The sequence below is a fragment of the Capra hircus genome (assembly GCF_001704415.2).
Source record: "Capra hircus breed San Clemente chromosome X unlocalized genomic scaffold, ASM170441v1, whole genome shotgun sequence".
Taxonomy (NCBI): domain Eukaryota; kingdom Metazoa; phylum Chordata; class Mammalia; order Artiodactyla; family Bovidae; genus Capra; species Capra hircus.
Window position 1 is genome coordinate 45,984,731 of NW_017189516.1, and position 11,687 is coordinate 45,996,417.

Below are 11,687 nucleotides of genomic sequence, written 5' to 3' on the forward strand. Positions count from 1 at the left end.
AGGGCGCCCTCAAGCGGATGTTTTGCGACCCAGGGATGGCAAAAGCAAAGTCTCTAACTTGTTCTCACAGAGAGGTTTCTAGAGCCTGGGAGGTGGTCCATGGTGGCGCTAATGGAGTTAGCACAGTAGAAGCTAGGTGTCGTGAGAGCGCCCAAAGGTGTTTTGGTTTGGTTTTTTAGCCGATCTGAATCTCTATTTTCTTTACTCTTTCTCCTTTCTAAATATTCATTGTTCTTTTCCTGCAGCTAATGAAAACTGAAGGTCTTCAAATGTCATGTTTGCGAATACAGACCGTATTCAGCGGAAAGTGGGAGTCATTTTTTTTTTTTTTAACCCCAAGAACTTAACAGTCTGTACACATTTTTTGGAAACCTTAAATGTAAGAAAATATAATTAAAAATCACTCTAAAATCAAAAGTAAAATTATTCTTTGGGGATTTGTTTAAAAAAACAACAGTGAAAAGCAAAGTGTAGTGAATGTACTAAAGCTACTTAAAATCTCTTAATGTACTTGAAATTTTTTCTGTTAAAAGCTATTGCTTTTTTGTGTGACTTCCTGATTTTCAGTAAAATGTGCATATAATAACAATAAACTGTATTCTATGTGGAAAAAAAAGATCTGAGAAAGCCCATTTTTTCACTGGACCTATTACCAATAAATCGGTATTTTAAAATTTAAAGATTTTTGAGACTTTCTTAACCCCTTTTTCAATAAGGTTCATTTCTGTTTAAGCATTTCTACACTTTGTAAATTTTCTATCATGTACAGGTCTTCATTTCTAGCCAGAAAAATAGTGTAAGGAGAAATGAGTATGTATTTAGGTTATCTGTGGTCATTGACTATGTAAGCAAGATTAAAATGAATATATGTTTTCTATCAGAGAAAGACAAATACCACATGATACCACTTATATATGGAATCTAAAATATGACTCAAATGAACTTAGCTATGAAACAATCACAGACATAGAGAAGAGACTTCTGGTTGTCAAAAGGGAACAGGATGTGGGGGAGGGATGGTTTGGGAGTTTGGGATTAAATGTGCACTATTATATAGAGAGTGGATAAACAACAAGGTCCTTTTGTGTAGCACAGGAAACTATGTTCAATATCCTATGGTAAACCATGATGAAAAAGAAAATTTAAAAAGTGGCTCAGTTGGAGTCTGCTTGCAATGCAGGAGACTCAGGTTCGATCCCTGGGTGGGGAAGATCCCTTGGAGAAGGAAATGGCAACCCACTCCAGTATTCTTGCCTGCGAAATCCAAGAACAGAGGAACCTGGCAGGCCACAGTCCATGGGATCACAAGAGTCGGACACAACCAAGCGATTAAACCTACCTACATATATATGTAGGTATATATATAACTGAATCAGTGCTGTACAGCAGAAATTAATACATTGTAAATCAACTATACTTCAATAAAATCCATATTTTTTATTTTTAATTGAAGGATAATTGCTTTACAATATTGTTGGCTCTGTCATACATCAACATAAATCAGTCAAAGGTATACATGTTCCCTCTCTTTCTGAACCTCCCTCATACCTCCCACCCCATCCCACCCCTCTAGGTTGTCTTTTTTTTTTTTTCTATCACACAAGTTTTGGGTACAACAGTTTACCTAAAATAGGAAGTTACATTTCAATAAATGTATTCATTTGTTGATGGTAGAAACTGGACCATATATTGTATTTGGGCGCAGGCATTTGTTTCCTAAATTTATACTAGGAACCAAATGTCTCCAACAAAATGTAACTTCTAAATGTATAAGTTCCTAAATTTAGAATTTTTATCTTATATTCTAAATAGTTACACTGTACTAGCCAATTCAGAAAACCCACTGAGGTAATAAAGATGTGGAATTAGTGGTGATGGTTACACAATTACAAATATACTAATGACAGTGAACTGTACTGTTTAAAAGGATGAAACATGGCATGTGAATTATTTTTCAATAAAAATATAAAACTTGTTGGTAATAATATATAATATGCTTCACTATCAGAAACTTTTATTGGAAGTAGAAATGTCACTGAAAATAATGCTATTAATAATAATAGTATTAATATTGGCTCCAACCTGGGGAATTCTCTGGCAGTCCAGTGGTTAGGATTTGGTGCTTTCACTGCCAGAGCTCGAGTTCAGTCCCTGGTCAGCGAACTAAGATCCCACAGGCTGTGAGGAGTGACCAAAAAAAAAAAAAGTATACAATTCAGTGACATTTTAGTAAATTTACAGTTGTACAGACAATTCCATGGACAGAGGAGCCTAGTGGGTGACATGTAGTCCATCGAATTGCAGAGTCTGACACCACAGAGTGACTAACACACAAAGAATTATGCAACCATCACGCCAATCCAGATTTTGAACATTTCCATCACCCCAAAGAGATCCCTCATGTCAATCCCCTTTGCAGTCAATCCCCATACCCATTTCTGGCCCCAGGCAATCACGAGTAGTCTGTCTTTCTATACTGATTTGCCTTTTCTGGACATTTTATATAAATGGCATTATACAGTATGTGGTCTTTTTTCACTCAGCATAAGGATTTTGAGGTTCATCTATGCTGTAGCATCTATCAATAGTGGTTCATTCCTTTCTATTCTTCAATATAATTCCATTTCATGGACAGATCTAGATTTTTTTCCACTTTTTGGGTGTTGTGAATAATATTTCCACAAACATTTTTGTACGTTTTTATGAAAACATTTTTATCTTGGTAAATATCTACTTGTGCTATTGCTGAGTCCTATGGTAAACCTATGTTAAACATTCTGAGGAACAGCCAAATTTTTCCAAAACGGCTGAACCATTTTACATTCCCACCACCAATATGTGAGGCTCCAGTTTCTCCTTACCAATGCCTGATATTGTCTCTTTTTATTATAGACATTCTTGTAGATATGGTTTTAATGTGCATTTCTCTAATGAATATATTGAGCATCCTTTCATGTACTTAATAGCCACTCAAATATCTTCTTTGGTAAAGTCTTTATTTAAACTCATTTTAAAATTGGGTTGTTTATCTTACTGAGTTGCAAGAGTTCTTTATATATTCTGGATACAAATCTTCATCAAATGCGTGATTTGCAAATGTTTTCTCCCAGTCTGTAGCTTGTCTTTTCATTTTCTTAATGGTATCTTTGAAGAACAAAAATTTCTACCTTTGATGAAATCCAATTTCTTTCTTTTATGAATCTTGCTTTGGGTGTCAAATTTAATAACCCTTTGCCTAACCCAAGGTGATGAATGCTTACTCCTATGTTTTCTTCTTAAAGGTGTATGGTTTCAGTTATTACCTTTCAGATATGTGATCTATTTTGAGTTAATTTTTGTGTATAGTGTGAGGTAAGAGTTTAACTCCATATTTTTGCATGTAGATATCCAATTGTACCAACACTATATACTGAAAAGACAATCCTTTTCCTATGGAATTGTCTTGACATGTCTGTCAAAAATAAATTTGACCATAAAAATGCTTACCTCTGAACTCTCAGTTCTGTTCCATTGATGTACATGTCTATTCTTATGCCAGTACTAAAATGTCTTGACTTCTGTAGTCATATAGGACATTTTTAACTATGTTCTTTTTCACAACTGGTTTGGCTCTCCTGGAGCCTTTGAATTTCCACATAAATTTCAGGATCAGCTCGTCAGTTCCTGCAATAAAGTTTGCTGGGTTTTTGATAGGGATTGTTTTATTTTGGGGGTGGATTATATTCTTTTATTCCTTTGGAAACTCTCGTCTTCCTAAATAACCCCCAAACTGTTAGCATATATTTCCTAGTAATAATTACTGTGTACTAGGCATGGTGCTGAGTGGTTTGCAGTCATTTCTACATTTGTTCCTTACAATTACCCTTGGAAATTTTCTATATCCTTAGAAAGGTGAAAAAAATTTGTTGATGTGTACAATGACATTCATTTTTCCACAAACATTTTCTGGCCTCTATGGCAGCATGGACAGTAGTAGGCAAGCAGGTTCTGGAATCAGAACAGTTCAAATCTTAACTTCTTCATTTTCCATCTATGTAAATTTAAATCGTGTACTAGCTACTCTGGGCTTCCCACATGGCGCAGGTAGTAAAGAATCCACCTGCCAATGTAAGACAGGTCAGTTCGATCCCTAGGTCGGGAAGATCCCCTGGAGAAGGAAATGACAACCCATTCCAGTATTCTTGCCTGGGAAATTCCACAGACGGAGGAGCCTGGTGGGCTACAGCCCATGGGCTTGCAAAAGTCAAACACAACTTTTGTTGTGCACGCATGCACCAGACACTAGCTATTCTGAGTCTCAGCAACTTAATCTGTAACAAAGGGCTAGAAATAGTATTGACCTCAAAAAGGAGTAAATGAGATAATATACATCAAACATTTGACAAAAGTAAGCAAGTAATACCTAGAAGGTGTTAAGAAGTCATGTATACCAGATTTTATTCATGACCTTCTTTGTCAGGAACCCTGGAGTAACTGACTGGAGCAACGGTTAAAGGAAAGGAAATCTCAGTACGAACTGAGTATAGTCTTACTAATTATAAATATCTTTCTTCTAAATATTTGCTTGTTTATCTTCACTTCCATCTTTGTGCTGTCATATACAAAGGTACAGTTGACATGTACTGCTATATTTAAAATAGATAATCAACAAGGATCTACTGTATAGCATAGGGAACTCTGCCCAGTATTCTGTAATAACCTAAATGGGAAAAGAATTTGAAATATATACATGTCTATGTATAATCAATCACTTTTCTGTACATCTGAAACTAACGCAAGATTGTTAACCAACTATACTCTAATATAAAATAAAAATTTTTTAAATTAACTGCCAGGCAAGAATATTGGAGTGTGTTGGCATTTCTTACTTCAGGGGATTGTTTTAAATCTGTAGGTAAGTTTGAAGAGAATCACCATCTTCTTGACCTTGAGACTTCCATTCCCAGAGGGCCATCTAGCCCCACCTATACGGCCCTCCCCACTCACGCTTCCAGGACAGTGGGACTCTCAGCCAGGCCTAGGTCCTGGCTGTTCAAGTGTGCACCCTCCCACCAGCTTCCACTCTAGCTAACCCCGCCCCAAGCAGAAGAGGCCAAACTAACTTACCCAAATCCCTTCGTGCCCTGTATGGACAAAGATATTTTGTCCTGAGACAGCTATGCAATCGCTGGTTTTTTGGTTTTTTTTTTTTTTTCAAAGAACTTAGAACCAATAAATAACCTCAGAGCCTAGATTCAATCTCATCTCTATCCTTAACCACAGTCTCCAAACCCTAAAGCTGTGCTCCTGGCAACAGTCATTACTGGTGGCTTTTCTTCACTTCTTTCATCAAGCAAACACCATATACCAGCTTTTCATTGCTCCCACTCACTCAACTCGGCCACTCACACTTGGGACATCAGTGTGTCTGTGTGTGTGTGTGTGTGAGTGAGTGTGTGTGCGCGCGCGCACATGCATCGCGCACACCTACTGAAATGTAGAACTGGCGAATATGCGGCTTGTATCGTGAGGTTTCTGAAGTATAGTGCTGCTTTTGACTGATTTATAAAGAAGATAAAAAAGATTAACTTTAGGAAAAGGGTTCATTCTTTTTAACATTTTCATTTACAAAGAGGCATTATCTGTACTGTGTTTCAAAGTAAATATATTTCATTAAAATGACATTAATTTTATCTTTGCTAGATAGTGGATGTTTAACAAGTTACAGTACTTTTCTAGCTAGACTAGCACATCACACTCTTTGTTTTACTCATCTCCCTGGCTATTCCTTCTCTGTGACAGCTCTCTACCTTTGCCTGGATGACTCCTGGTGCTCCAGATCCCAGACCTTGCTCTATTTCCCCTCAGTCCCTTGGTAATCTCCCAAACACGTCATGAATATTTGGCTTCCATGGTGAGGCTTCTGAAACACAGTTATTTTTCACTGGTTTGCAAGGAATACAAAAGTGATTAATTTCTTTAAAAAGTTGATTCTTTTTCATGTTTTCAAGAGGGCCTTGTCAACACTGTATTTCAAGGTAAATATGTTCAGTTAAAATGGACCTAGAGATTGTCATAATGAGTGAAGTAGGTCAGACAGAAAAAGACAAATATCACGAGATCAATCACTTGTATGTGGAATGGTACAAATGAACTTATTTACAAAACAGAAATAGAGTCACAAATGTAGAAGACAAACTTACAGTTACCAAGGGGGTTTGAAGGAAGGACAGGGATAAACTGGGAGATTGGTATTGATATATACACACTGCTGCTGCTGCTGCTAAGTCACGTTAGTCGTGTCCGCCTCTTAGCGACCCCACGGACTACAGCCCACCAGGCTCCTCCATCCATGGGATTTTCCAGGCAAGAGTACTGGAGTGGGGTGCCACTGCCTTCTCCGATATACACACTACTGTATATAAAATAGATAACTCAAAGAACCTACTGTATAGCACAGGGAGCTCTAGTCAATACTCTGTAATGACCTGTATGGGAAAAGAATCTAAAAAAGAGTCAATATATGTATAACTGACTCATTTTGCTGTACAGCAGAAATGAACACAACATTGTAAATCAACAACTGCAACAAAAATGTAAAAAATGGCAACATTCACTCTACCACTTATTGATGGTGGATGTTTAGCAGTTTACGGTGCTGTCTCTACAGCTTGGAGTGTGCCACCCTCTAGTCTCCCCGCCCGGATCCCACTGTTCTCCTGGACAGCTCTCTACCCTCGGCATGCCCCAGGCTCTACTCCTCGCACCTTCTCCTTTCTCCCCCATTCCCTTCAAACCTGCTCCTTCTTGAAGTCTTCCAGATCTCAGGAAATGAAAATTCCACGCTTCTTTGCAACCTCTTTTTCCTTTGTCCCTACATCCAGGAAATTCTGTTGGCTCTACCTTCAAGAACATGTACAGAGTCTGGCCAGTTCTCATGTCTCCACTGTGGCTCCCATTTCATTCCATTGTTAGAATACTCTCCTTACCCATCTCCCTGCTTCCACACTTGTTTGCCTAATTCTTTCTTTAAGTGACCATTTTGTTTGTGAGTGTGTCATCTTCCAGTGTTTTTTTCCCTCTTTCCGTTTTATTGAGATGTAACTGACCTACAGCACTATGTAAGTTTAAAGTATACAGGATAATGACTTGACTTACATATATTGTGAAATGATTACCACAGTAAGTCTAGTTAACATCCATCACCTCATACAGATATAAGGGGGAAAAAAGAAAAAAAATACTTTTTTCCTTGTGATAAGAACTTTTAGAATCTACTCATTAAGTAACTTTCAAATATACCATACAACAGTGTTAACTATAGTTGTTGCATCAAATATTACATTACGCCTAAGTTCTATTTTTTACACAGCAGCCTGAGTGTTAATCATATCACTCTTCCATATCAAAACCTTCCAGTGGTTCGTAATTTCTCAAAAGGCCAAAGACCAAAGACTTTATAATGCCCAACAAGGCTTTACACAGTCTGGTCCCTTATCTCCTTCAAGTCAAGGCTAAAATGACCATCCAATCATCCTAGTTAAAAAGGAAACACCTCTCCTCCTTGACACCCCTCATCTCTTTATCCTACTCTGTTATTTCCTGTATGGTCACATTCTAAGAGACCGTATAATTATAATTTGCTTACTTGTTTATTGCCTGACTTATGTAGTCTATAAAAGGGTAAGGATTTTCATGCATGTGTCACTGATAGAACTGTAGTGCTTAGAACAGGACTTTGCACATAGTAGGCACTCATACACAGAAGAACTGTACAAAAAAGGTCTTAATGACCCAGATAACCATGATGGCGTGGTTACTCACCCAGAGCCAGACATTCTGGAATGTGAAGTCAAGTGGGCCTTAGGAAGCATTACTATGAACAAAGCTAGTGGAGGTGATGGAATTCCAGCTGAGCTATTTCAAATCCTAAAAGATGATGCTGTAAAAGTGCTGTACTCAATAGGCCAGCAAATTTGAAAAATTTAGCACTGGCCACAGAACTGGAAAAAGGCAGTTTTTATTTCAATCCCAAAGAAAGGCAATGCCAAAGAATGTCCATACTACCATACAACCGTACTCATTTCACATGCTAGCAAGGTAATGCTCAAAATCCTTCAATGGCTAGGCTTCAACAGTATGTGAACTGAGAACTTCTAGATGTACAAGCTGGATTTAGAAAAGGCAGAGGAACCAGAGATCAAACTGCCAACATCTGCTGGATCATAGAAAAAGCAAGGGGATTAAAAAAAGAAGTCTACTTCTGCTTTTATTGACTATACGAAAGCCTCTGAGTGTGTGGATCACAACAAACTGTGGAAAACTTTTAGAGATGGGAATACCAGACCATATTACCTGTCTCCTGAGAAATCTGTATGCAGAACAAGAAGCAACAGTTAGAACCAGACATGGAACAACCAACTGGTTCAAAATTGGGAAAGAAGTACCTCAAGGCTGTATTTTGTCAACCTGCTTATTTAATTTATATATATATATAAATAAATATTATATATTACATATTATATATTACATCATGTGAAATGCTGGGCTGGATGACTCACAAGCTGGAATCAAGATTGTCAACAGGAGAAATAACAATAACCTCAGATAGGCAGATGATACCACTTTAATGGCAGAAAGCAAAAAGGAACTAAAGAGCCTCTTGAGGGTGAAAGAGGAGAGTGAAAAGCTGGTTTAAAACTCAACATTCAAAAAATGAAGATCATGGCATCCAGCCCCATCACTTCATGACAAATAGAAGGGGGAAAAGTGGAAACAGTGACAGATTTTATTTTCTTGGGCTCCAAAATCACTGTGGACGGTGACTGCAGCCACAAAATTAAAAGTTGATTGCTCCCTGGAAGAAAAGCTATAACAAACTTAGTGTATTAAAAAGCAGAGACATCACTTTGCCAACAAAGGTATGTATAGTCAAAGCTATGGTTTTTTCTAGTAGTCACATACAGATGTCCAAGTTGGACCATAAAGAAGGCTGAGTGCTGAAGAATTGATACTTTTGAATTGTGATCTTGAAGAAGACTCTTGAGAGTCCCTTGGATAGAAAGGAGATCAGACTTGAAGAGCTGACTCACTGGAAGATCCTGATGTTGGGAAAGACTGAGGACGAGAGGAGAAGTGGGTGACAGAGGATAAGACGGTTGGAAAGAAAGTCAAGTCACTCAGTTGTGTCTGACTCTTTGTGACCCCATGGACTGCAGCCTGTCAGACTCCTCTGTCCATGGAATTTTCTAGGCAAGGATATTGGAGTGGGTTGCCATATCCCTCTCCAGGGATCTTCCTGACCCAGGGATCGAACTTGGATCTCCTGCACTGCCGGCAGCCTCTTTACCATCTGAGCCACCAGGGAGATGGTTGGATGGCATCACTAAACTCAATGGACATGAGTCTGAGCAAACTCTGGGAGATAGTGAAGGACAGGGAACCCCGGCGAGCTGCAGTCCATGAGGTCATAAAGAGTCGGATGCAACTTATCGAGACTGAATAACAACAAAGGCACTCATAAATATTTATGGCATGAATAAGTAAATTAGTAGATTATAAGGGAAAATTTATTTAATTAACTAGGAGTAAAAAATAATGCAACACTGTGAAGATCATTTAATATGTTAATGCGTATAATAACATAACGGTCCTTCCCAGGTGGCTTCAGTGGGTAAAGAACCTGCCTGCCAGTACAGGAGACCCAAGAGGCATGGGTTTGCTCCCTGGGTCACGAAGATCCTCTGGAGAAGGAAATGGCGACCCACTCCAGCATTCTTGCCTGGAAAATTCCATGGACAGAGGAGCCTGGCGGGCTACAGTCCATGGGGTCGCAAAAGAGTTGAACAGGACTGAGTAACTGAGGACACATATACCATAATACAGTAGAAAGAGCATGAAGTAAGAGGTGCCACAGGAGAGTAGAAGCCCTGATTGCCAAGGTCTACACATGCCAGCCTTCCTGAGTTTTGCTCTTTCCCCTCTCCCATTCATGCCCTACTGTGACTCTACTAAATTTTTGGTGTTCTCTAATAAAGGTGCCTGGCTGACTCTTTCAGGCCTGGAAGGCACTGCTCTGTGGGTGTCCTTTACCCATTTCTTTTCCCCTTTCCTCCTTCCCTTTGAGCTGTGCTTAGCAATCATTGCCTCTGAGTAGCCTTGCTCGACCTGTTGCATCCTGACTGCACTTCTCATCTGTGATTGCACACACAGCACCCCATGCTATCTAAACCTGTCACGTGTGTTAGGGACTCTGAAACCAAACCTGAATAGTTTTGAACTCTTTTTGGCTGACCACAGGTGAAAAGCAGTTCCTCTAACCACTGCCAGCAGAGAATTGTTTGCTAGGGCTTTAAGGATGGAAGTGAAATATGAAGAAGCATTGGGTTTCTGGAAGAATCACAGTGTTGAGTCTTCTTGACCATAAAGATATAAATGATCACTTCAATTTTCCTTTTGGTGGTGTGGTGGCTCCCTATGTTGGTGAAATGACACACGTGTAAATATTTCAGACACAGTTTTCATGAGAGGAGGGCCCTTGGAAGGGCCTTTGCTTCTTTTCGCATCCACAACCCTTTTGGATTTCGTATTCTCCTAGCTGGGCCCAGCGGATGGGTCTGGGGGCTCATGAGATTTGGGAAGGGAGATGGGAGAAACAACTGATTCACCCCAAAAAGAACAGATCTGACTCTGAGATGATCAAAGAGAACATCCCTGTGCAAGGATCTCTAGAACCTGTGACCTGTTTTTTAAAGGACTGAAGTTTCTTTGTGAAGGCTTTAGGCTTTTGCTTTCCTAGGGAAGTGCAGGGAAAATTAAGTTTGTGTGTCATGAAGTGCAAGGAGAGAGCTGGAGAATGTGGAGAGGTGGTGACAGACCAGAAGGCCAGAGTAATTGGAGAGAAGCTAAGAACCATTCCAAGTGACACGTGACCAGTGATACCTGAGATGAGGAAACATTAACCAGAGTCCTCCAACATTCATGAAAACACCAATTTCCTATTAGTCACGCAACATAAAGATTCAAGTTATTCTATTTGGCTGTTAAAACAACAAACTGTCAAGGCTGGAAAATCTGGGGACCCTCAGATTTCACATTGAAGGCTCCATCTGGTTAGGGCCTCCCAGGGGTACCTAGAGGTAAAGAACCCGCCTGCCAATGCAGGGGACAGAAGAGGTGGTTCAATCCTGGGGTTGGGAAGATCCCCTGGAGAAGGGTATGGCAACCCACTCCAGTTTTCTTGCCTGAGGAATCCCATGGACAGAGGAGCCTGGTGGGCTACAGTCCATAGGTCTTAAAGAAGAACAAACTGAGCAACTTAGCACTCATCTGGGATAATGACCAGGAAATAATGCTTAGGGCAAGAGCCACCAATCTATTGAATGGGTCAGTGTACAGGTCTTGGCGTGGACCCACAGAAGAAGTTTGTATGGATTGGGGGGATACTTTGCTTTCACTTTTCACTTTCACGCACTGGAGAAGAAATGGCAACCCACTCCAGTGTTCTTGCCTGGACAATCCCAGGGACGGGGGAGCCTGGTGGGCTGCCATCTATGGGGTCGCACAGAGTCGGACACGACCGAAGCAACTTAGCAGCAGCAGCAGCAGCAGGTGGGCCCTGAAGGACTGAGAGAGACTGGATCTCACAAGTTACCTCTTCAGGGGAGTGCTTGGCAAAGTTTTCAAGAGGAAAGAAAATGCATGTGCAG